The sequence below is a fragment of the Benincasa hispida genome, chromosome 9 (genome assembly GCF_027475165.1).
Source record: "Benincasa hispida cultivar pf3 chromosome 9, pf3_genome.v1.1, whole genome shotgun sequence".
Lineage (NCBI taxonomy): Eukaryota > Viridiplantae > Streptophyta > Magnoliopsida > Cucurbitales > Cucurbitaceae > Benincasa > Benincasa hispida.
Window position 1 is genome coordinate 18,620,929 of NC_143486.1, and position 23,535 is coordinate 18,644,463.

Genomic DNA, 23,535 nt, shown 5'->3' on the forward strand with positions numbered 1-23,535 from the left:
GAGAGAAAGAAGCTACTCCTCGGCCTTGATGATGAATTTACCTTTCTCTTCTGTTCTGGTATTTCATCCATCGGTTGTTCAATCAGTCATTCCCTGTATCAGATGAAATTCCTCAACTTCTGACACTTATCGTACTTATTCCAACTAGCAACTCAATCATTTCTTCTTTCACAAGGAATGCAACTTGATCTTGACCTCAGATTCATGAAACTGATCATTTCTTCTCCTCTCCCTATTGGTTGGTCGTTCCCTGCAACTCAATCATTGAAGATTCGGGCTCAGATTCATGAAACTGATCATTTGACCTCTTCTCAAGTAAGAAAAGATAGAATGGAAAGGAAAGGGTCGAGCTGATTCAATTCCCCAACTTCTCATTGTCTCCGTCACTCTTTCTCAGGTTTACTTTATAATCTCTGAACCCTTTGTTGAATTGAGTAAGAGAAGAAAAGGGAAGGAGAAGTATCTTCTTCGGTGGATCCCTCTTGTTCCTGTTTAGTCCCCTTCGTTTCGGAAGTGGTTTCTATTTCTACATCTGTTTCTTCCTCGCTTTCCCCCCTTTCCTCCGTTTCTTAGGTTTCTTTCAGTTTCTTAGTAACAATGGGTGACGGTATTCTGCCTAAATAGTAGACACAGGTAATAAATAAGAGAATACTAAAGATTCGAGCCATAGAATTTCTCAATTCTGAGACAAGGTACTTATTAGATCTAATAAGTACATTAGATCTAATAGAATTATTTTGCTGTATCCAGACTAATATCAATCCAACCCATTTCATGAATAAAATGTGACCAATTAACCAACCAACAAAACTACTTGTTACAAATAACATCTTGTTGTTGCATCGAAACATAGAAATGTTGACTAATCTGACTAACATTGAACTTGGTAAAATGAAATGGTTGAATAATTGAAAAATGAGATTATTCAGGAATACACATTGAATGCTAAGATTACGCATTGAGTTTCTGGTAGTAGATCCATAATCAAAAAAGTGTTTGTGATTGTTCCAGAAGAAATGAAACAAAAGATACGGTAGAGCTAGGACAGTTATTGTATGAGGTCTACCCAATGCTAGATGCGGAGGCGCATAATAGATCGATATGAAATGAGCTGTCCCGTAATAAAACCTGTAGTTGCCGTTGGTATTCTCGACGAAGCCTATATATATACCCACATAAAGTGGGGAGACCCCTTAAAGCAACAAGCGAGAATGGCTAGGTTGATAGCTGGGTTAAAGAAAAGGCGAGTATGAAAAGACGTATCGCGTAACCGTCCCTGTAAGCAGCTGAATTCTTTCTTGATCTATGAACCGACTTGTCTCATTGATACTACTAGGAATTGAATCATTATGGTGGCAAGGAAAAGGGAATGGAAAGGTTGCTCAATCAGGAATTCCCTGACTCTTGATCTAGCTTCTTCCCTGCAACTTAGAGTACTTATTTATTATCGTATTATAAGAAAAGTGCTTTCTTTCTTCTTCAAGGTTGTTAGTTGATCGAGAAACCTCCGCCCAAAGGTGCTTTTTTGAAAGCCGGTCACCGGTAGGCTAAGAACTCTATCAATAGGTTGAGGAAAGCTAGAACTCAGAAGATTTAGTAGGGGAGGATTTTGAGTTTGGTTTGATGATATTATTTAAACGGTGAAGGATCGAGTCCATGCCAGACAAATCCAACATTCGAAAGACGACAATCACAGCATCACGACTCGAAGAACATCACTTGAGGGAGTGAACCCTATGAGATCGATAGACAACCCGTAAAAGGAAGACAAGCAGCAGCGGCTACTGCTTGTCCGGGATCACTGGGACTATTTGATGGTCTGTAACCCAATGACTTGTTCTCGTGAATCAGAATATGTCAGTGTTCCGTTAACCGCTCTTTTCTCACTACCCTGGAAGAAAAGCTTTTTTGCTAGAATCTGGTGTGGTTGAGCTAGTGCTTCATACCTTACTGGACGAAGAAGGAAAGGCAATGAATAGAAGGACTATTCCCAGTTAATAGGAAAGAGTATAGATTTTATTGAATCAGCTACAGGTCTCAGGTTCAAATGAGAAATGGGCAGCAATACCTGTCATTCTTAGGATAAGCAGTCTCTGCTTTAACAGGTACTGCTGTGAGTGAGGGAGTAAGGATCAGATGTCACGTCAAAAGTTTTAGATAGTAAATGAAATGGCAGAGTTGCCTTGTGTTGTGAAAAGCATCATCGAGAATTCTATAATCACACCCGGCGAAATAAGGTTTTACCTAAGGACGGTTGCTACTCGAATGCCTAACCTACTCATGTTAGCGAAACTGGAACTGGGATAGCGTCGGGTCATTCTATTGTTTCAGAACTAGGCTTTCTTTCGGTGGAGAAAGAGAGAGATGAGGAGTCAAGTGATCCCAGTCATTAGTCCTATGATCCTAGTTTCGTTTTCTTTTAATTGGCTATAGGTCACGAACGGGAAAAGAGGCTTTCTAATTCTTTAGCAGTCTGGAGGCATACTCCCTTTTCCTGATGATCTTTGGGTCAGGTTGGATCCATTTCTAGGTCAAGGGGCCTATGCCCTCCAGCATAGAAAAAAACCTTCATAGGACAGAGAAAACTCTCGTACTTCTCCAAACACGATCCAAAGTTCCGATGATCTCAAGTCCCTCTCTCGTGATAGGTAGAGAATCCGACCTTTCCTTGACCTTAATTGATGGCGTAGCTGGAAAGCCACCCCCAATCATATTGCTAAGTTCTAGATTTACGCTAGGCACAGAAGTGAAGAGTTCCGAGTCTACTTGAGAGCGATGTAAATGAGTGATTTCGTACATTACATTAAAGGTAGGTTGGGGGAGTTTCGTGCATGATCACGAATTGAAAGATGGGAACACGTTGATCTTCTTCATTGATGCGGCCTCAAAAATCAGTGTGCTTGTCTTCCTAGCGAAATTTCTTTTTCATTACACTGTGCATGTCCTCCAAAAGAATATTTCTCAATATATCACTAATGAAAGTCTTGTGAGGAAAGCAAGTGTTATGACTACAAAGACGGCCACTTGCATCTCTTATTGGTATGTTGCAAAAACGATTGATCAAATCAACAAGTTGTGGATTATTCATAATCGTTTTGATTTGATCAATCAGTCTTTCTGTGGGAACAGTTATACAAGAACATGAGCAATCTAGTATAAGAAGTTCTTCCACCCCCCTCCACTCTTGGATTCTTGAGTGGTAAGGAGCAACTGAATCTAATCCTTTAATATTATATGTGGAGAAACAAGAATCACAAAAATATGAAGATGCTGCTAATATTTCAATTAATAAAGCCCCTAGAGCACCAATGACAACATGGTCCTCAAGAACAGTTGGTTCCATAGAAAATGAAGAAGGTGTCCGGTCATCATCCCTATATTGAATAACTAAATGTAGTGGTGAAAGAAAAGGAGTAACTACCAAAAAGCAGAGAATTTTGTATGGATAGAAGGCCTACTTCAGAGAGGTAATTGTTGTCAGAAGTCTTAAATACAGAATGTACTTCATTGAGTTTAAAAACTAATGAATAAAGAGAATATTCTTTGTTACTACAATAAGTCCTAGTTGTTTGATGTAATATAAGCTTTGATTCATTTTTGGTTTTGTATTCATTTGATATTTCAATGAAAATTCCATGTGGGGAAACAGACTCAGTTAGCGCAAGAACTAGGATGATGGTCCCAACCAATATTGAACATGTTTTTTGATTCAAAACAGGTTTAGGATTGATATTGAGAGGATCAAAAGAGTTGAGGGGAAAGAGATCCCTTGCTGTTTGATTGAGTGGCTCACCGCATGGGCATGGGCTATTCACAGTAGGATGTAAAGAGCAAACATGAGTTAGGTAGGTATCAGAAAGCACGTTTCTTAATAATTGAAAATCCGGGGATGTCCACGCAAATGGATGCTCATTCAGTGGAAGGGGGACACGAATACACATAATACCAATAAATAATACAAATCACAATAACAAAGCGTAGGTCCCGGATATATGCATAATTTAATGCATCTGAGAGCTTAAAGCTCCGTATTCTCTCACTCTTGCGGAATACATCCGCTAGACTGAGTTTCCGATTCAATCTACCTTCTAGTGGTAACCGATCACCTTCAATTGGTATAGTGAATCGATTACCATCAATCTTGAGCGGAAAGCAATCTTTCCCTGTCAAAGGTACCCATGGAGCTAGGGTATATTCAACCCTTGTGGATTCATCATAATTGTAGATAAAGGTATTGCTCCCCAGGGCTTTAGCCTTCATTACAGAGCTTCGTAGCTCCGTCTTATATTCGGGGTTCCCCAATAAATCCCTCATACGGAGGAGACTGGGCCCTGATCCACTAAGTTTGTACCATAGAGGAACATTCGAATGACGTCGTATCACTGGTTTCTGTGATGTTAAAGAAAGTAAAAACGAATTCATATTCAAATACAAAATACACACCTCTTCGGGCCTATTGATCAAACTTCCCAAAGAACTTCTTCTGCTCCTCCTCCGAATAGGGAAAGATACCCTATAAATCATCGTTGGTCCTTTTACACACAGTAGATTCTCACAATCCTGGTGGCAGCTTACCAGTTGTGATAAACAATGATACCATTAGACCTAAACTCAGAACATTCTGCTCGATTCCACTAGCATTCATAGTTATCTCAGTAAAAGGATACTGATGTTCAAAGGCAGAGAGTACCAATGCCGAAACATCGTTAGGTGTACCTAATGAAAAATCCCGAAAGTACGGGGTATGTATAAGATCATAAGGTTTCATGGTGAACATTGGGTGATCAATTGGTAGTTGATTCACTAAGCCTGGTATAAAGCTATACCAGACAGCACAGCCAAGACCTAAAATTGACGCAACAAAGATACGAAAAAAATATCCATTATATTATAATGGCTTATTACATCAATAACTTGACTTTGATCAAGGTGATTAAAAACATCTGACACAGAAGTTCCAAAGAACATAATTGATTGATAATCCGTGATGGCAAGTAGTTCTTTACTTAAAGAATCTAACCTAGCCAAGTCTAAAAGAGATAAATCAAAACTATGAGTCAAATAAGGACCCGGATCTGGTAATCGATAATGAAATTCCAGGCCTTTCATATACTCATGGTATGACTCGGCTCCCTGGACCGTAGCAACCAATACTTCCCACCGGGTTTTCCTATTTCGGGACTATATGCAAGATGCAAATGCATGCAATGCTTAGGTGTAGTGAGGTGGTGTGTGCTTATTGAAAATAGGTGAACCCTAAGTTTCTACATATTCTATTTTGAACAAAGGAAACAAGAACAATGGGAATGTTGGTTCATTTTCAAGTCAAGCTATTGAGAAGCCAAAAACCATAGATTTGAGGCTTCTATTCCCCAGTGGAGTCGCCAGCAGTAGCGCCCGCATTTTGTTTGGCACCGCTTGCCACATCATCACGACTTTGGCCACAAAGCCCTATCAAAAGAGGAGAAAAAGGGGTTTAGAGTCGCCACCTAGGCATAGGGCCTTAGGACTCAAGAATTTGACTCCGAGTCTACGAACCATTGGTCCGGGTAAGGCCTTCCTTTATATATTCCAGTATAGTAGCGGGGCGTTAGCGCAGGCAAGAAAACGGAAGAAGCAAGTCATTCATTTTACTGAAAAAAGTCAGTCATTCAGAATTTCGTATTACATAAATATGTGACGATTTTTCTTTAAGTAAGAGATTGGCCATCGCCCAAAGGCGGCTCATTGAGCCGGTCATCGGTTGCTAAGAGCCTTTCCTCACTTTAGAAGAAAAGCCACTTGATTTATTAGTAAGGGGACGAATATTCGTTGTATATCTATATTGGACTTTCGATTTAGCGTTGTTTTTTTTCAGTATATATAATCCAATGTTCAGTGAGATGACTTTCCTACTGACGGAATCGCTTGAATTAGTTGAAGGAAAGGAGGTGGCTGGTCTCACTGGAGAGGAGAGTTTTGACAGCGAGGGAGGCAGGGGTGCGTGCGTCTGCTGGTATCGTATATAAGAGAAAGGCTGCATTTAGGAGTGATCTTTCCCTCTTCTTCAAGCCAGTGGTGATCTCACTTTCGAAAGAGAGTCTCGACGTGCTTAGTAGCGCGTAAACAGAACACGTAGCTCCATAGCGGAACTAGTCACTGGCTACAGGTTTCTTTCCTACCGGACCGGAGGCAGCCGAGAATGTTATGTCAAAAAAAAGGACCAACGACGATGAAGGAGAAGAAAGAAGGAGTAGGGGCTAGCCTGCCTTTTTTTTATAAGAGTAGGGGCGAAGCAGCTCGACCGATAGGGAGAGGGGCGAAGCAGCTCGACCGATAGGGAGAGGGGCGAAGCAGCTCGACCGAGAGGGAGAGGGGCGAAGCAGCTCGACCGAGAGGGAGAGGGGCGAAGCAGCTCGACCGAGAGGAAGAGGGGCGGAATCGAATGATTACGATCTCGACAAAGAGACAAAGCCAAGAGGGGAGAGCACTTAGACAATTCACTTTGAGTACAGGGAAGTCCGCTGGTAGGAATTCCTCAGGGCGTATTACGGGTTTTCACCGAGGGGGTGGATCGAAGCGATTGCAGCGAAGAATTGATCTGAAACGAAGCACTTCGTCTATGGGCATTGTGGAAAGAATAGAATATGACCCTAATCGTTCTTCTCGGATCGCTCCAGTACGATGGAAAGAGGGGGTCCGCCAGAGGAAATGCAAGACGATAGAGGAGTTCGCTCCGCCGCGTAAGATCCTCGAACCTACCACGACCACCATCCGCGGCCTATTTTCGTTCTCTTCCCCGCCCGGGAAGGTGGATCAAAGAAAGGTAGCTTGCTTCTCTCCTGGACGGATGGCGGCTTATGTAGTGGTCGGCCTTCCTACCAGGATGCCTCCTTGGTCGAAGAGCCCCTTTACTAGTACTAGTAAGGGCGCAGGAAGCAAAAAAACTTGCGCGAAGGACGTTTTCTTCTCCGCCTTCTCCTCTCAAAAGACCAAGGGAGAGACAGCATCCCTTTCCTTCGGTAGCTCTTTTGGTTTCCCAAGGGTAGCGGTAGCTGGGGCAAAGCCCGCTTTCTTCGCTCCGCGAATGAGAGAGAAACTCAGAGGAAAAAACACGTTCTCTCTTTGCGAGGTCCGAAAGTGGAGAACGCATAGCATTCTCTGGGCACATAGGATTAAACGTAAAGCTGCGCTTTCTTGGCGGAGTTTTAGGCGGCAAGAGACTTTAGGGCTTGTTGGAGGTGCTGAGCATAACGAATCGAAACCAGAGACGGATCAAGGTAGCTTACCTGCCAAGCCGATAGGCGAAGGGCCGAAGGATGGAGCGTGCAAAGTCAATCGTGCACCTGTCGTGTGACCCGTTGGTCCTAAGCAATGTCTTGCGCGAAGCGACCCACCTAGAAAAGCTCGCCTTTATGTTAGGGGGGCACTAAAATGGAACTTCGATCGGATGCGGGTATCCAATCCCGCCGCTGAGATGTCAAGCGGATTCCTGGGCGTTGACGAATGGCCGGCCACCTTTTACGTTAGAAGAGCAAAAGGCCCGGGGCATAGCTGGATGAACCAATGTGAATGAGTGTAAGCTTCGTGACCCGAACACGATTGGTGCTGACCACACTAGGTGCTACCGTGGTAGCAAGAGAGGCCAGGCGGTGACAATTGAGAGGTTGTCACTGAGCATTCCTAGTCACACGGGAAGAGAGGTCAAATGGCAAGGCCATACGCCCGTTTGGCTCCTCGCGGAGTATAGCTCACATCCAAACATCTGATTGGGGAACGGGGCAACGCCCATGAAGCTCCGGCGGAAAGGGAAGGCCTGCCAGGCCGTATGCCCATGGGTGCAGGATTCTTCGAAAAAGCGCGGGCTGACTCGGAGACCTGGGACCTTGGCTTAGCAACGAATGAAGGGGAGCTCTTCGAGCTTTCTCCGCCAGTGGCTTATGTAGTGGTCGGCCGGCGGAAAGCTCGCTAAGCTTCGCTTCCCTCCCCCCCCTTCCCCTCTCCCTATCGGTCGAGCGTCTTCGAACCTTCCCTTTTTCAATGAAGTGGAAAGTCTTCACTTAGTAGTCGGCATTCTATAAGCGACTTGTCGAGTCTACGAAGCTTTGCTTCTTGTAGTCGGCCCGTAATGCCTCCCTTCATTTGCTTGCCTCCTTCCAGCTCAGAATGCCGTTCGCCTTTACTTTAGTATTGAGTATTAAGTAGCTAAGTTGACAAAGGTGAACAGCCCCCTCTTCCTTATAGTCGTAAAGGGCCTCTCAGAAAAGTCAGGAAGGAGGCATTCGAAAGGCCGACCACTACACGGACTCTATACCAAGTCATGAGCGATAGCGAAGCCAAGCCTTCGCCTATAGGCGAAGGGACGAAAGCCCGACAAAGGCCTATGATATAGTAAGAAAGTACGAAAATCAGTACGTTAAGGTTACGAAGTAACTTAGCCGTCTACAAAGGGAAAGGCGTCGGTACGGAGTCACGTCAACTGTGGATATATACTAGGTAGGCTAGTTGGAACGGAGTCTTAAACTATGGACCGAGACTACACTAAGGAACAAGGAAGCTTGACTGAGCAAAGAAGTCAAGGAACGAAGCTGTTTCTCTAATAATAGCCACTTATTATAGTTGGCAAGGCTTTTTTGAAAGTCTTTTTTTTCTATTTAGAGAGAGGGGGCTTTAAGTTCTTAGGAAGAGCCGTACGAGGCAGCTCACGTACGGTTCGGGAGCCGAGCCCCAGCACAGGGACTTAGGTCAACACTTATTTAATAGCCAGTCATCAATTGGAAGCGGGCAAGATGGTGATGAATTGCGATTGGTCCAAACCTTCGACCAGCGACTTATTGCGACCCGCCCAGAATGGCCATACATACTAAGACCTTATTCACACAGCGAAGAAAGGCCGAATGGAAGGGGGCAGTCAGCTGGCTGCTTCTTGGCCACGCCCCCCCGCAACTAGATACGAGATACTTTATCTAAATTCTCAAATAGGAAATTGCATACCATTCGCCGATATACGTATAGGAACATGGGTACATGATATAGAATGTCATCCAGGTCAAAGCGCAAAGCTGGCTCGAGCCGCAGGAACTTTTGCTAAAATAATGAAGGAACCAGCACCCCCTACACTCTCTCTTAGGCTTGTGCGGCTACCTTCGGGTGTTGAAAAACAAATAAAGTCCCTCGCCATTATTCTATTGGTGGTAGCGCTACTTTTTCTCTGGAGCTACTGTATTAATCAATTAGCGGCGGATACTGGTTTTCTCTTTGTGCATCGTTCGGGATTGATGCGAGTAAAATCGAACTACATTGGGATTGATTCCGAGGTTGAATCGGTAGGTAAGTCAAACACAAGAAAGAAGTTCGACCCCAGCCCAACAGGTGTATGCATTCATAAAAGATGAAGTCCTACGTGATAAGCAAGAAGATAAGAGAAGAAAGAAGAAAAGAACAGATATTTCTCGTTCAACGAGTTTCAAAGAACATCTATTGTTAGCTCGGGAAAATCAATGTAACATACTATTTGACTCTGTTTAACAGATATTCTTCTTTACAGGTACAATCAATACAATAGTGAGAGGTAATAGCAGAGTTACTTGTTCTCTCGGTAACAGAGTTGGTAACATAGAACATTACAGATAGAACAGGTATTCTTCTTTTCACATTTATTCTGAACTGTAGAACTTCGTTGGCAAAATGTACCGGATTTGGCTTCTGCGATCATTGCTGCAGAAAGAATGGTAGATGACATGGAAAAACCTACTCATTCGCACAAACAAAGGGGAAACTTCTTCGAGGCAACAAGACGGGTGGAGTGGAGAGCAAAAGAAAGGGGAAGAACATGCTACCAAAGAGCTGGGAACAAGCCTGGTAAACCTAACAAAGGGTTGGGGTTGTTTCATTTGTGGAGGCCCTCAAAGAGCCCGTGACTGCCCAAATCAAGATAAATTGAGTGCATTGATCGCAGATGACAGACAGGGGGAGAAGTTCCCTTCTTACCCCCCGTATGCTTCACACATTCAGTCTTTCTTCTCCCTTACGTGATAGGGCTCTAAAGCCAAGTGCTTGCTTCAGTTACAGCCCTGAATTGAATGGGGTGGGTTCGGTTCGTTCGAAACTATTCTTTAAATCTGACTTTAGGGCCTAAACGTTTACGGTCAATAAAGGAAACATTCGCAACACCGCTTATCTTCTATACTCTCCGCTAAGCTCCTCGGCAACAAACAGGACTCTTATAGACGAGATCTATTCTCTTAGCTCGGTGTACTCATGGTAAGAAAATCTGGGTACTGGAAACATCCCCGAGTTTGGGAATTTTCAATTTGGGTGACGGTATTCTGCCTAAAGAGTAGACACAGGATAATTAAGAGTATAAGCTCGATCCGCCTTCACTTACACAATTTCTTGAGTTAGACCTAAAATAGACGCAGAAAGGACTGATAGTGCTTCCATCCTATCTATTGAAAACAAGAGCATAGAAGTAGCTGACAGGCAGGGTAGCTGACTTGCTCTTCCTACTCCCGTATGTTCTTCTTTCTATTCTTTTTTCCAATGAGAAGAAGGACTTGCGTAACCCCTGGCTCAAACCCACCCGTTAGAGCAGCGAGCTGGTTACTGCTTGAAGTCGAAGGCGGGAAAGGGGTAATGCATAGAGGATTGGACGGGCTTGCTTTAACCGAAGGGGGAGAAAGAAGGGAGTACGAAAGAAAGACTGATTGGAAGACAGGGCCTTTCTTCAACTCAAAAAGGATACAATGAAAATGGAAGAGAAGTAAGGGGTGAGGATATATCCATAGTAATGAGAACCCCTGTCTTGCTATTTTCCTTAGGCTTTCAAGTAGCAGTACCCGTCTATGCTATCTTTGCTGGAGTTCTTTCTTTCCTTTCTGGAGTTCACGACTTCTTGTTTGATAGCTCGCTGCGTGACTTTCTGGATGTTAAACCCTGAGGGATGTAGCTAACTAAGGCAGTCTGGATGCTAGCCAAGAGCGGAGCAACGCCTTGCCTGCAAGCTTTATGAGATTGTAGCTTTCTTCTATTTAAAAAAATGGATAGCTAGATAGGTAGAGTCCTTACTTTGAGTCTCAACACTTATTAGTTCTTTAGTCAGAAGTGAAGGTCGCTTGGTTCTGATAGGGAATGAGACTGAGAGATAGGAAGAGGCCCATGCAAAATCAGTAGATCGGGAAAAGGGAGTCAACGGGGGCAGTTAGCCCGGTCGATAGATGCGGTGCTGAGGTCGCACTTCTCTTTATGAGTCTGTCCATTCGAGCAGTCTGTCGGAAAGAGAGCAGTGGATGAACTATCCCAATCTCTATCTTGAGTACCTGCGCTTACTGATTCAATTACAAGTGGTGGTTGACTCTTGATTCAATTCATCTGCACTGCTATCCCATTCCCCTAAGAGCAAAGATAGACGGTGAACCAAGCGAATCAAAAAGCAAAGAATTTAGTTGGTGATGCTTACTTCAGAAACAAAGCCATTAGTCTCACTCAAGAAGTCAGCTGCCTCTCTTCTTCTTCTTCCTCTGCTTCAGGCGTGGGCAGAGCTTTTTATGTCTACCCTATTCGGTTTCTTGATTCCGAGACGAACTCCACCGCATCTTTCTCATGCCGTTTCTCCTTCTCAAAACTATCTTCCCCACTGTGTCCTTCTGGAGATGGGATTGCGTTTCTGATCACCTCTAATGCGGATTCTTTCCGCCCCGGGTATATGGGTCTCCCAGAACTGGCCTTAGATGGGGAAGATTCATTCATCGCTGTGGAATTTGATACCAGTTTCGACCCTTCGCTTGTTGACATCAATGGGAATCATATAGGTATTGATGTCAACCATATAGGTATATAAGCGAGGGCGTATCTTTGGCTTCCGTTAATGTTGTTTCAAGGGGGATTGATTTGACCAGTGGGAGACAGATAACGGTTTGGATTGAGTACAGAGATGCAATGAAAATGATCCGGGTGTGAATCGGGTACTCGCCGATTAGGCCTCCAAGTCCTCTTCTTGTTGCCCAAATTTACCTCTCCAAGCAATTAAAAGATTGAATGCATGTTGGTTTCTCTGCCTCTAACGGACAGGGCTCAACAGTTCACATTGTTGATTGGTGGCAATTCAAGACCTTTGGGTTTCTTCCATCTGGTGGAGAAGTGGCTATTAAAAGGTTTGAGAGGGCCAATGGAATTGATTGCGTGCGCAATCCTTGAACCACAGAGTTTGAAACAATGGTGGGTTGTTTACGGCACAAGAACTTGGTTCAGCTTCAAGGATGGTGCTGTGAAGATACTGAGTTAGTCCTGGTTTATTATTACTTACCCAATGGAAGCCTCAGCAATATTCTCCACAGAAACTCCAATTCGACGAGAGTCCTGTCATGGAAGCAAAGATTTCATATCGTTTTGGGGGTTGCTTCTGCTCTTACTTATCTGAATGAAGAATGTGAGAGGCAATTCAATTCAAAGAAAGAAATGTGAAGACTTGCAATATATTGCTTGATGCGGAGTTCAATGCTAAGCTTGGGGATTTGGGTCTGGCAGAAGTTTATGAACACAGTTCGAATACAAGAGAAGCTACTATACCGGCAGGAACAATGGGATATCTTGCACCTGAGTATGTTTATTCGGGTATTCCCACTGAGAAGACAGATGTTTACAGCTTTGGTGTGGTAGTGTTAGAGGTGGCAACGGGGAGAAGGCCTCTTGATGATAATGGAATTGTGGTTGTTGACTGGGTCTGGGACCTGTGGAAAAAGGGGAAACTAATTGAGGCAGCTGATTCGACGGTTGATGGGGAAGAAGGGGTGGAAATGGAAAGGATGCTGATGATGGGACTTTCTTGTGTGCACCCAGACAAAAAAGGTGAGCGCCGGTGAAGGAAGCTGCAAGGATTCTTAGAGGTGAAGCACCACTCTGTGTTGCCGGTGAGTAAACCAAGAGTGGGCATTTGACCAGTTTTACCTGAATCTGAAGAAATATTGAATCTCGGTGGAGATCGTCCCAGTCTTGATGATGCACTGTATATGACCCAACGGAGCCAATTTAGCTAAGACTTGCTCAGGAAAGGCCACATTACTTCAAATGGTTGTCAGTATGGGGTCTTTGTTGCAGTTGGTATCAGACATGGTTGAAGCTTGTTAACCAACACCAGTCTTCAATTTTTTATATCGGTGGAATTCCACCTTTCAACAAACCTCAACGAAGAAGTTGTGTTTCCTTTAATATAGTTTTTTATAACTATTCCTCTCCTTATAGTCGAGTGTATTATATAACCTCTGTAATGCCCGAAAATGAAGTATGAATTCCAAATTCTTATCTATTTCATTCTCATTTTTACCGTTATGCACCTATTTCTGCTTATTTCTTGTTGTATAATTTTGATACCTGTTGTCGACTTATTGTTAAGACTCTTTTTTATTTCATAGTTTGAAACTGTATTAACGCTCACCTCCACCCCAAGGGCTCAGGCCCTGGTAGGGGTGGAGTCGAGCTAGCCCAGATATAGTCTTTCAGTTCCTTTCTGATAAACAATACTACTCATAACGAAAAAGATCTCGATTTATTTACAGACAGATATCGTGTGTACTGATTGACCAGATGCGACCGATACCTGTTGACAGATGACAGACAGAAGAGCGGGAAGTAGCATATCTTTCAAGAAAAAAATTATGTTACTTACAAGCAAGTCGCCCCCCCTTGAATAAAATAAAAGCAGCTATCTTGAATAAAAGAGGGGAAGCGGTATTGATTGGATTGACGGATTGAGGACGTCAGTCATGCTTTACCAATTTCCAATACCTACAGTTGATCCTGCTGATGTAATTTGAGCATAAAAAGCTTCTATTTCTTTAGCACCTCTTTAGCACCTAGTCATGCATGCTGACCGAAGCACCTGTACTTCAATCGATTAACCAAGCACGGGAGATATTCGCTAAAAAGATAACCGGGATATTGAATATGAATAAAAGAAAGAAGGGTCGTAGACAGATGAGCGTTTGCGACCGTTTACAAGAGTGAATACCGAAACAGACAATTCCAGATGCCCTCAGACAGATGCCACTAAACAAGTAAAGGACAACGGACGGTTTTCGTTGATATGGCTTGGACCGGTGGGACGATAGAGCTCAAATCAATTGAATACCGTTCGTGCCCTACGGCTATTCCATAGCTATCGCGGCTCACCTCCCGGCGGACTGTTCGCTTATCAGCTCACCTCGTCCCCTTACGGCCTTCTTTGCTTGTTCGCCTATCGGTGAAATAGCAATAGCAGCGGAATCCGTCCTCTTCGTCGCTTACATCTTCTTCTTGTTTCAGTTATGTCTGTTGGTATACTTGGAGATGGCGAAAGAAAAGCATTCGAGACATATCCTAGGAGTTGGTTGCTCTTTCCCCCCAGTCTCGATTTCTCCAAAATGGCGTGCGGCGAACAAGTACGCTTCGAACAGGAGCTCCATTCTTTACTTATGCCCGCTGTGTCAAGTATCATCTAAGGACTTCGATCGCTTCACTCAAGTCAAGATGAACTATGAAATGAAACAGCCACTTCGCTTTACAGCCACGCTTGTTCGCCTATCGGCTCACCTCTAAAGCCCCGCTATACTTCCATTATGGCCCAGGCCCACCCTATACAAGGACTTATTAGGTTCCTGTTCGCGACTATTGAACACCTATAAGCTCTTTCTTGTCAAGGTTGAAGACCTGATGAGCATTAGGCCTCTCTCTCTCTGGTTGCGATAGTAAAGCAAACCCTATTTATTTCACCGATAGGCGAAGGGTCGAAGTCAAGGTTGTGTATTTCACATTAGTGTTGATAATAAATAGGGCATTTTCAATGATTTTCTCGGTATTGTTCCAAAACCAATCTACTGTGCTACGCGACGAAGAACATGTCAAAAAGGTAGTAGTCAACGCGACGAATAGCCCGGGGGTGAGCCGATAGGCGAATAAGATGCCGATAGGCTCAGAGGACGAAGGAGTAAGTAAGGCGAAGAGGACAAAGTCAAGTAGTTCGTTCCGCTATACCAAAAGGAGGGGCTTTAGAGGCGACTTGACTTCTCCGCTTCGTGGGACTCCGCTCCTAAAGAAAGGGTGCTTTCATTCAAGAAGAGATCCATATCTCTGCTTCGAAGGGACAGCACGAAGGTTACAAGGAAAAAGCCTTGCTACGAGCTCGTATATGGATATCCAGCCTTAGTCAAAACCTTACCTTAATATCGTGGATAACGTTGATTCCTCCTTACCTCCCCTTCTCCGCCTAAAATTAAGTAAGTGTCTCAATAGCGAGAAAATCATAGCCCTGGCACTGAAACAAGAGAGGAACCTCCTCCAAGACAACGAGAGAGGAATCAGTCGTTTACCACTTTCAACGGAATTGCTACTTTTTTCTTGTTATTGATAGAGTTGTCTTCCCCGCCCCTGAGAAATACGAGGGGAAAGAAGGATTTCGAAGAAAGGATTTCGGAGAAAAGAATGGCTGACACGTTGACTCGAGACTATAAGAATTAGAGGAGTTTTTTCCCGGTCTAGTGCCAAGCGAGCCGGACCCAAACCGAATACTCCATAATCAGTAAACAGCATAGATGCGAAGCATGTTATGCCGCCGCTTAAGGACTCTTCCCAAACGACTCTGAATCTCAAGTATAGAGAGGCTGTTTCATATAGTTTGAAAAGTGCTTCAGTGACTGACGATGTTGAAAGTCGTGTATGGCTTTCTAAAGAAGACGAACAACAACTAGCGGCGAACAAGCATAAATGCAACTCTCATTTCATCATTTCTAGTTCAAATATCCCTTATTGCCTAGTTCAACCACGAACCATCAAAGGTAGTCGGCGAAGATGCGCAGCGGCGAACAGTCCTGGGCCCGAGGTAGGTGCTTTGTTTGTGAGCCGGAAATTCGAAGATTAGTGATCCCACCGATTTTGATGTTGGAGTGCTTAAAGGCGTAACCTGTGTTGTCGGAAGTTCTTTTGAAGAAAGAACTACGGTACGGGTAATTAGATAAGGGGCAAGAATCATGAAATGCTCTTTTTTCCGAGGGCGGGTCCTTTTCTAGCATATGCTCAGCTGCACCAATAACTGATGCCTACTGGAAAAGATTACCTATTAGATTAGTGGATTAGGCGCAACTCATGACCTCAGACTATCCTAAGGAGTCGGGTCTCCCAATCCAATTAAAGAAAGACGGGCAAGACAGAGGAGAAGTATGCCGGTACCACTTACCTTCCCCGTTCCCGGGGTTGGGAGTTTTTTTCAAATATCGGGCAGCTGAATCTTATAGCTTGAGCTATTCTCCTTAAGCTCCGAGGACGAATGGAGGTGAGCCGATAGGCGAACAGTACAGAGAGAGGGTGCTTAGTGATAAGCACCACATACTAACTAATCCTGCGAAGAAGACTTGCAACAAAGAAAATCCTCTCACCAGGTTCGAGCAACTTTCAAATTCCTCTGGAAAGGGATTACCAGCTCCCCTAAAGCCGTGATGATTGGCTCGATCCTAACCGGTGAAGAAAGAAGGTTTACCGCTAGGCGAACTAGCATAAGGCCGTAAGCCTTGGTAAGCTAAGGGGGAGCTTTCAACTGATGGAGAAACGTACTTTTCTTTATTCATCTCTATTGGTATTGGAAAGTGTTCAGTCTACGGCATCCCCGTAAGCAAAGGCGGACCTAATCTTATCTTTCCTCTATTCCCGATATAGCTATAGCACGGTGGAGTCGGCTTCTTTATCCGTGGTCGTGGTGGGGCGTACTCTCAATCTAAGCGGGATACCTTCATAGACCTACGTGAAGCTAGAAGTAACTACTTTCGATTTTTCTTATAGAATAGAAGGCTTTCAATCACTTCGATTTCTAGCAGTAAACTCTTCCGGGGGGTTCGATCAGTAGAGGGGACGACTTCGCTTCATTTCTCATTTTCTTCGCTTCCCAAGATATTTAGGGAAAAGCCCCTTCTTTCAGTACAATAAGGGAGTGCTTTTCTTCCTTTCGTTTAGTATTCGTAGGGATACCCACAATCGAGACCAGAGACTGAGGTCATATATGACCTTTTGAGGCTACATCTCATGATGTCTTTATTGGAGAACGCTTTGATGAAAGTTGTGAGCTCTTAGAGACCCTGGGCCTACCGCTCCGTGGGAATGTAAGGGGTTTTTTTATTGGCGGGACGAGTAGGAAAGTGGTTTTTTTATTGGTTCGACGGGACGAGTAGGACCTTCCCTTGAACCTAATTCAACTGTTGGGAGTAGGGGCTTTCTTGTACCGCCATACGCACCCAGACATTACACCAATTGTGGCTGGCCCAACAGTTTCCAGAATGCCGTTGTCATGATGTTGATCCGGCTTCTGCGACTACGGCATCCGCGTAGCTCCGAATACGCGCATTGGAGCTCTTCGCTCGATGTCCCGGGTCGCTCTGTTGTAAACCGCTGTTTCGTCGGGCGGTGGCTTATTTCTAACACCCCCCTTACTAGATCAAACAAATAAAGCTCCATTGAATGAATAAACTTCTCCCTCCCGAACAAGGGTCAGTCAATGGTTCGGGGAAAAGCCTATCTCAGTGATGTTCAAAAACGGGAAAATCGTGCAAATTTCATATATGTAAGATGCGGCAGGTATTTCTTTATTTTTCTTTGTTAAAGACCTATCATTGAACTAACTGATATCTAATCTTAGAATCAGGGGATTAGTGAGTTTGGGTCTGTGTTCCGGCTGTGCAAGATGTCTCCGATGCGGTTGTGCTTTCGCCGTAGTCTTTCTATTTGATTGTTGTGGTTGTGTGTTTCGAGATTTCATTGCCGCGATTCCGGCTACCTGATTATGCGGGAATCCCTAGTTTTCCTCTCTGAGGTTGATTGAATCTCTCCTTATCTGATTGTCGGTCTGCTTCACATGGATCCCCCGCCTCGTTTGAGTGCTGCTTTTTTCTGATCTTCATCCGGGTTCCTAAATTTCTCATTGGAATTTCTTTCATTATCTTTCACTTGATAGTGAAGGTTTCGGAATGGGCTTTTTCTTCTTTTCTTTTTCGGTATGCCGCTCCGCGATCAAGGAGCGAAAGAACCAAGTGGGCTGTGGTGATGTCAGAATTTGCACCTATTTGTATCTATTTAGTGATCAGTCCGCTAGTTTCTTTGATCCCACTCGGTGTTCCTTTTCCATTTGCTTCCAATAGTTCAACCTATCCAGAAAAATTGTCGGCCTATGAATGTGGTTTCGATCCTTCCGGTGATGCCAGAAGTCGTTTCGATATACGATTTTATCTTGTTTCCATTTTATTTATTATCCTTGATCCGGAAGTAACCTTTTCCTTTCCTTGGGCAGTACCTCTCAACAAGATTGATCTGTTTGGATCTTGGTCCATGATGGCCTTTTTATTGATTTTGACGATTGGATTTCTCTATGAATGGAAAAGGGGTGCTTCGGATCGGGAGTAATCACTAGTGAGAGGGCAAAAAGAGGGGGGAAGGACAAAGGAAAGAGCGATGCCTACATTAAATCAATTGATTCGTCATGGTAGAGAAGAAAAACGGCGCACGGACCGTACTCGAGCTTCGGATCAATGTCCCCAGAAGCAAGGAGTACGCCCGCGTGTTTCAACGAGAACACCGAAAAAACCTAATTCAGCTCCACGTAAGATAGCCAAAGTACGGTTGAGCAATCGACATGATATATTTGCTCACATTCCGGGCGAAGGTCATAATTTGCAGGAACATTCTATGGTGTTAATAAGAGGAGGTAGAGTGAAAGATTCGCCAGGTGTGAAATCCCATTGTATTCGAGGAGTCAAGGATTTGCTGGGAATTCCGGATCGAAGAAGAGGCAGATCTAAATATGGTGCAGAAAAACCAAAATCGATATGAATGGAAGATGCCTCTTTCACTTGTTTTTCTCGGTCAGTCGAGGGAACAACCACAATGTTACGCCCCAAAATCGAACTATACGGAGCCCTTCCGAATGACCTCTCATGGAGTCTACTACACTAGCCAAGAAAGAGTGTATTAGACTCCATTCGCCCGTGGAGGTGAGTGGAGGAAGAATCAAAAAAGAGAAAGGTATTGCAACTAATAAATAGTTGCTCGTTCATAAATTCAGTTGACCACTTGTTAGTCTTGCTACACTACACGACACGAGTGACGGGTGAAGTTGAAGCAGACACGGTCGACGTTCAGTCGACTTCACAAGTGATTCAACATACCATATGGAAATAATCAAAAAAGGAGAGAAGGGTCTCGCCCAGGTGGCTCCCGCAAGGTAACGACTTCAAACTCAAACAAAGAACGTTCTTCTGCATGAGTCAAAGAAAATGCTGTATGTATCTAATGCAAGACCCGTCGATAAGCTAAGGCTACGACATGAAGGAAGGCGAAGAAGTCCATTCGATTTTTGTTTCGCCTTCGCCCTCCCGTGCACCCGCCTTAGGCGGGGCCGATCCCGCGACTAAGATAGTCGCGCCAGAGGTCGCGCAGCAGCTTCCCGTGGAGCCTCCTGCGGATCATCAGGTCCGCCCGGTTGGGCTCAACCTCAGAGAAAGGTTGAGTGAACAGGAAAGGGAGGCCTTTCGCCGGCTAATGTCTTCCAAGGAGTATCGGGGGGTGGAACGGCAAATGAACCTTTTTGAGGCTCGGGCCGAAGAGCTAAAGCAAAAGGCCGCCGAGCTCGTGAATCGTCGTTCCATTCCAGTGGATGAAGAGTCAGATGTGGGGCTGGCAATCAATGTTCTCTTGGAGAAGAAGAGAGGCGACCTAAGATTCCTCTCCAGGGCGATGAAGGCGATTGAGAATGGCAAAAGCCGCTTTTATAAAGCCTTCCTCCCTCCTTGAACTCAAAGGATTAAACCCGAACGCTCCGCTCCCTGGGACCCGGACGATTCCACAGCGTAGAGCTTCAATCAATAGGCCATTTCAGTCTTCTTTTATCCTCAGCAATGCCCAAAGACTCCCATGCCTTTCTTGGTGGAAAAAACCACCGGCGATTTCCAAAAAGTCTTTATTGCATTTTTAGAGCAAGAAGCAGAACTACAAGAAAAATGAAAATATGCGCATCATTGCCACAAAAACAAACGGCCAGTTTCCCAGCCGAAAGAATGGGGAAACAAATGCGCTAAGACCTGTAGTAAGCCAGAGTAAGATGTATGAGGGTGCGAGTCACAAGAGTCTTCGAATGTCGAATTATAGAATCTCCGGGGCTTTCCTAGCCACTCTCGTTTTGTTTTTTTATCTTCTTTGTCTGAAAATGGGTTTGATTTGCTTCACCTATGAGAATTTCTACAGATTCTTCTTTTATTCATATTCAATCTTCCGCTTTCATCGCTCGTAGTTGCTCTCTTCCTTAATGCTATCTTCTTCTTAGCCTCGTTTGGCGCTATATACCTTATTTGCTTTGCTTCTCTTACGTGTCCATGAACATTAGTTCGAGTCTACGCCCATCTTTCAGAGTTCAAAGAGGGTTTCGCGAGTCCAAAACTGGAGGTTTAGTGTGAGTCCACAAAAGGGGAGTCCGTTTCTGGGCCACTCACATGTTGTCAATTCGAATGCTTTCGTCTTTGCTTTAAGGTCCCTAGGACCGGATCCCTTTCTTTTCTTTCAAAGATGAGGGAAGGCACGGGGAAGGAGGTACCCCAGGCCCCAGGGTTGGGCAGTGGACTTGCTTCCTGTTATTCTATTAAAGCTTCTGCTGCTAACAGTTGAGTATAGCCAGTGGCGGTTACTGGGACAGCAGGCGGGTAAAGCTTTCGAGTCATACCCCAGATCCCTTTCGAATTACTAGACATGCTAACGAGTCTTCGTCTGGCTCGACCCGAATGCCTTGATTAACTATTAACTCGAACGAGTGAAATCGTTACGGATGCAGTAAACCAGAAAAGAAAGTAGACTCAATGTAGTGAACGGAGTGACAGAGACGACTACTATCGAGAGCTCGGAGTGAGCGGAATAGGATCACAGAAATGCTTTGAAAACTCTTCTAAAACGAAAACAGGTTTGGCATAGAATCCAGAAGGATGAAGGCTTTTTTACCTAATCATAGAAGGAAGCTCATATCTTTTCCGGGTTCTAGCTCGCGTACCTCTTTTATTTGGGCATTTGTCCTTTTTGCTTGCCCTCTTTTTTTTATAGGCTTATAGCAGAAGTCAGGAGTGTGAAAGTCTAGTTGTCACTCGGAGCCACTCTGTCAACAAAACAAGCCGTTAGTGAATTTGTTAGAAACCGTGTTCGGTATCGACAGAGAAAGTAGGGAAGGACAGTGACAGAATAGCTCTAACAGAAGCAAGCTGTCAAGAGGGAGCTGTGCTGTCAGTATACAGAGTCGGCTTTTTAACCATTCGATTCGCGAGCTTAGTCACCCCTCCCCTATGGATGGTTTCATAGCTTCTGTCAGGTCAGGAGTGAACGAAGGAAAGGTGGTTGGTTTTAAGGAAGCCTTCCGTTGATTGTGCGTTTACGCTTTGTTTAAGCAGCTTTTCATGTCTAATCCGCTTCTGTAAAGAAAGGAGAACAGAACGGAGCACTTAGCCGAGCAACGAGCTATCAAAGGCGATCCTTCTTAGCTTAGTACGGAGCCAGTTAGGATTGACTACTTTTTTGACACAGTTTGGTTTGATGGGTCCATTCAACATGCCTTCTAAGATCCTTTTATATGGTTGTGTAAGCTTAATAGCATGTTGATTGAGATTGTACTTCAACGCCGAAGCAGTAAGATATGTAGGTTGTGTATCGCTCGTAAAAGCCACCCTTCGCCACTGATCACGAGTGGGATAGATGGAGTCATCCGTAAACTCTTCACGGAGTGCTTTTTCAAGTTTGATTTCCAACTTAGTAATTCTAAAATCTTGACTTTCGTTTTCATTATCAATGCGTTTCCGCATTAATGTTACCAGCTCCTCTCTGCGTACTAAATCCGGAATCAATGGTTCCGAGACCGTGGCGATCATCTCTTGATACTCGGGAGATCCCATGCGAAGACAAGCAATTTCCTCCGACAATGATGGGGAATCCCTATTCAGACCACCTGAGTCCGCGCCTGCTGCAATTATCACTCCTTGGTCAGCTTGATACTAAACCAGATCGAGCCCGGGAATCCCTCTCTTTCTTCTAGCTCCGACGCTTGAAGTTACGTTCCGGGGATTCATGTTAGCTTTTAAAGACTTAGTGCGTGCAATTAACAAGAAGTTCCCTGCGGGGCTATTCCCCAGTTCCCGGAGGGGGTCAGTTTACAGCTCTCCTCTCCTTATAGTCGAGTATATTATATAACCTCGAAAGGAGAATGAATACCATTTTTGCGAGTCTCTGTTCTCTTGAATAGGTAGGCTCAGTACGCTAAGGAAGCTTGATCCGCTTAGGGCTCATAGGAGGTAGGACAGAGAATCGAATTTCGCCGGCGAGATGAGTCTGGGGACCTTTAGGACTAGAAAAAAACTAAGTAGAAGCTATAGGGTGGGCTTTAGCACGGATTACTGAGACTCCGTTCTAATTATACTAAAATAGAAAGAAGTTGGTTCCAACCCTAGGCTTAGAGCTGAGCTAGACCCGTAACTGACTTCGGAATGATTTAGAGAGCAGCGAATCAGGCTTTCGGAGTGGTGGCAAGGCTTGAAAAGAAAGGAACTACTGCTACACTGGCAACTACACTTGGAGTGCGTTAAGGTAGGAACTAGATCACAAACGTGCTATTCCTTTGAGGCCTACATCTTTTTGGTTGTTCCTGTACCACTCATTGTGGAAGGTCCCTCCGTGTATGCAACTACTAGCAGCTTTCGATGCCCCTATATCGTATCGGGTCTTCTGTTTTTCTCAAGCTGTGAAAATAAGATAGAATACCGTCAACGTAGGATGCTCAGAGGGAGCCGCTAGAGAATCCACCGTCAATGCCTTTCCTTCTCTACTTTACAATAGATTTTAGGAACTACTTGACCTAGCTTGGTGAATCAGTCAATTTTCTCCCTTCACAGTCATGCTTTATATACTTCTACCGAATTAACTTGTTAGAGTTATAGAGAAGGGATTGAAGAATAGCGTATGGCATGTATCATTTCTAAGCATAGGACAGATGCTAGAGCAAAGCGAGATTGAATGCCGATCGTTCCCGGATTGGAACTGCCCGACAAGAAGGAATTGGTCTTTCTTTTTTGGTTAACGAAGAAGCCCGAGGAAGACTCAAAAAAGACTTGGGTCGGATCCTTCCTTGCTTGTAAGCTGAGCTAGAGCATTCTTTCTTTATCTTTATTGCTTGCCTGGAATGAGAGACAAGTCACTAACTAAATGAATGAACGAATAAGCTGAAGAGGCTGTGATACCATATAGTGAAGAGAGAGTGAAAGTTGGTTCCATTTGAGATGGGCCTGAGGGATTGAAGAAGAAATTGACTGAGATAGAGGCATAGATTCCGCTGCAAGAGAATCCGTAGTTGGGGAAGACAAAAAAACTCCAACCTTTCGCAGGGTTTCTTTGAGTTAGCTTGTCTCTTTCTCGGGGAAGGCTTTGTAATTGAGCTCGCCCTAAGAAATAAGCGGGAGAGGTTCGAAGACGCTCGACCGAGTTTACGAGGGAGAGGAGCGGGAGGGGTGGGGAAAAAGCACTCAT

General features: G+C 44.4%; 2 pseudogenes across 1 annotated transcript; both read left to right on the forward strand.

Moving 5' to 3' along the window:
- Positions 1 to 1,064: 1,064 nt before the first annotated feature.
- On the forward strand, positions 1,065 to 17,538 carry LOC150033673 (large ribosomal subunit protein uL2mz, N-terminal part-like; annotated as a pseudogene). Its single transcript, XR_016531967.1, has 2 exons — positions 1,065 to 7,319; positions 7,667 to 17,538. The product of XR_016531967.1 is annotated as a large ribosomal subunit protein uL2mz, N-terminal part-like (transcript).
- On the forward strand, positions 12,016 to 13,104 carry LOC150033674 (L-type lectin-domain containing receptor kinase S.6-like; annotated as a pseudogene).
- Positions 17,539 to 23,535: the final 5,997 nt, after the last annotated feature.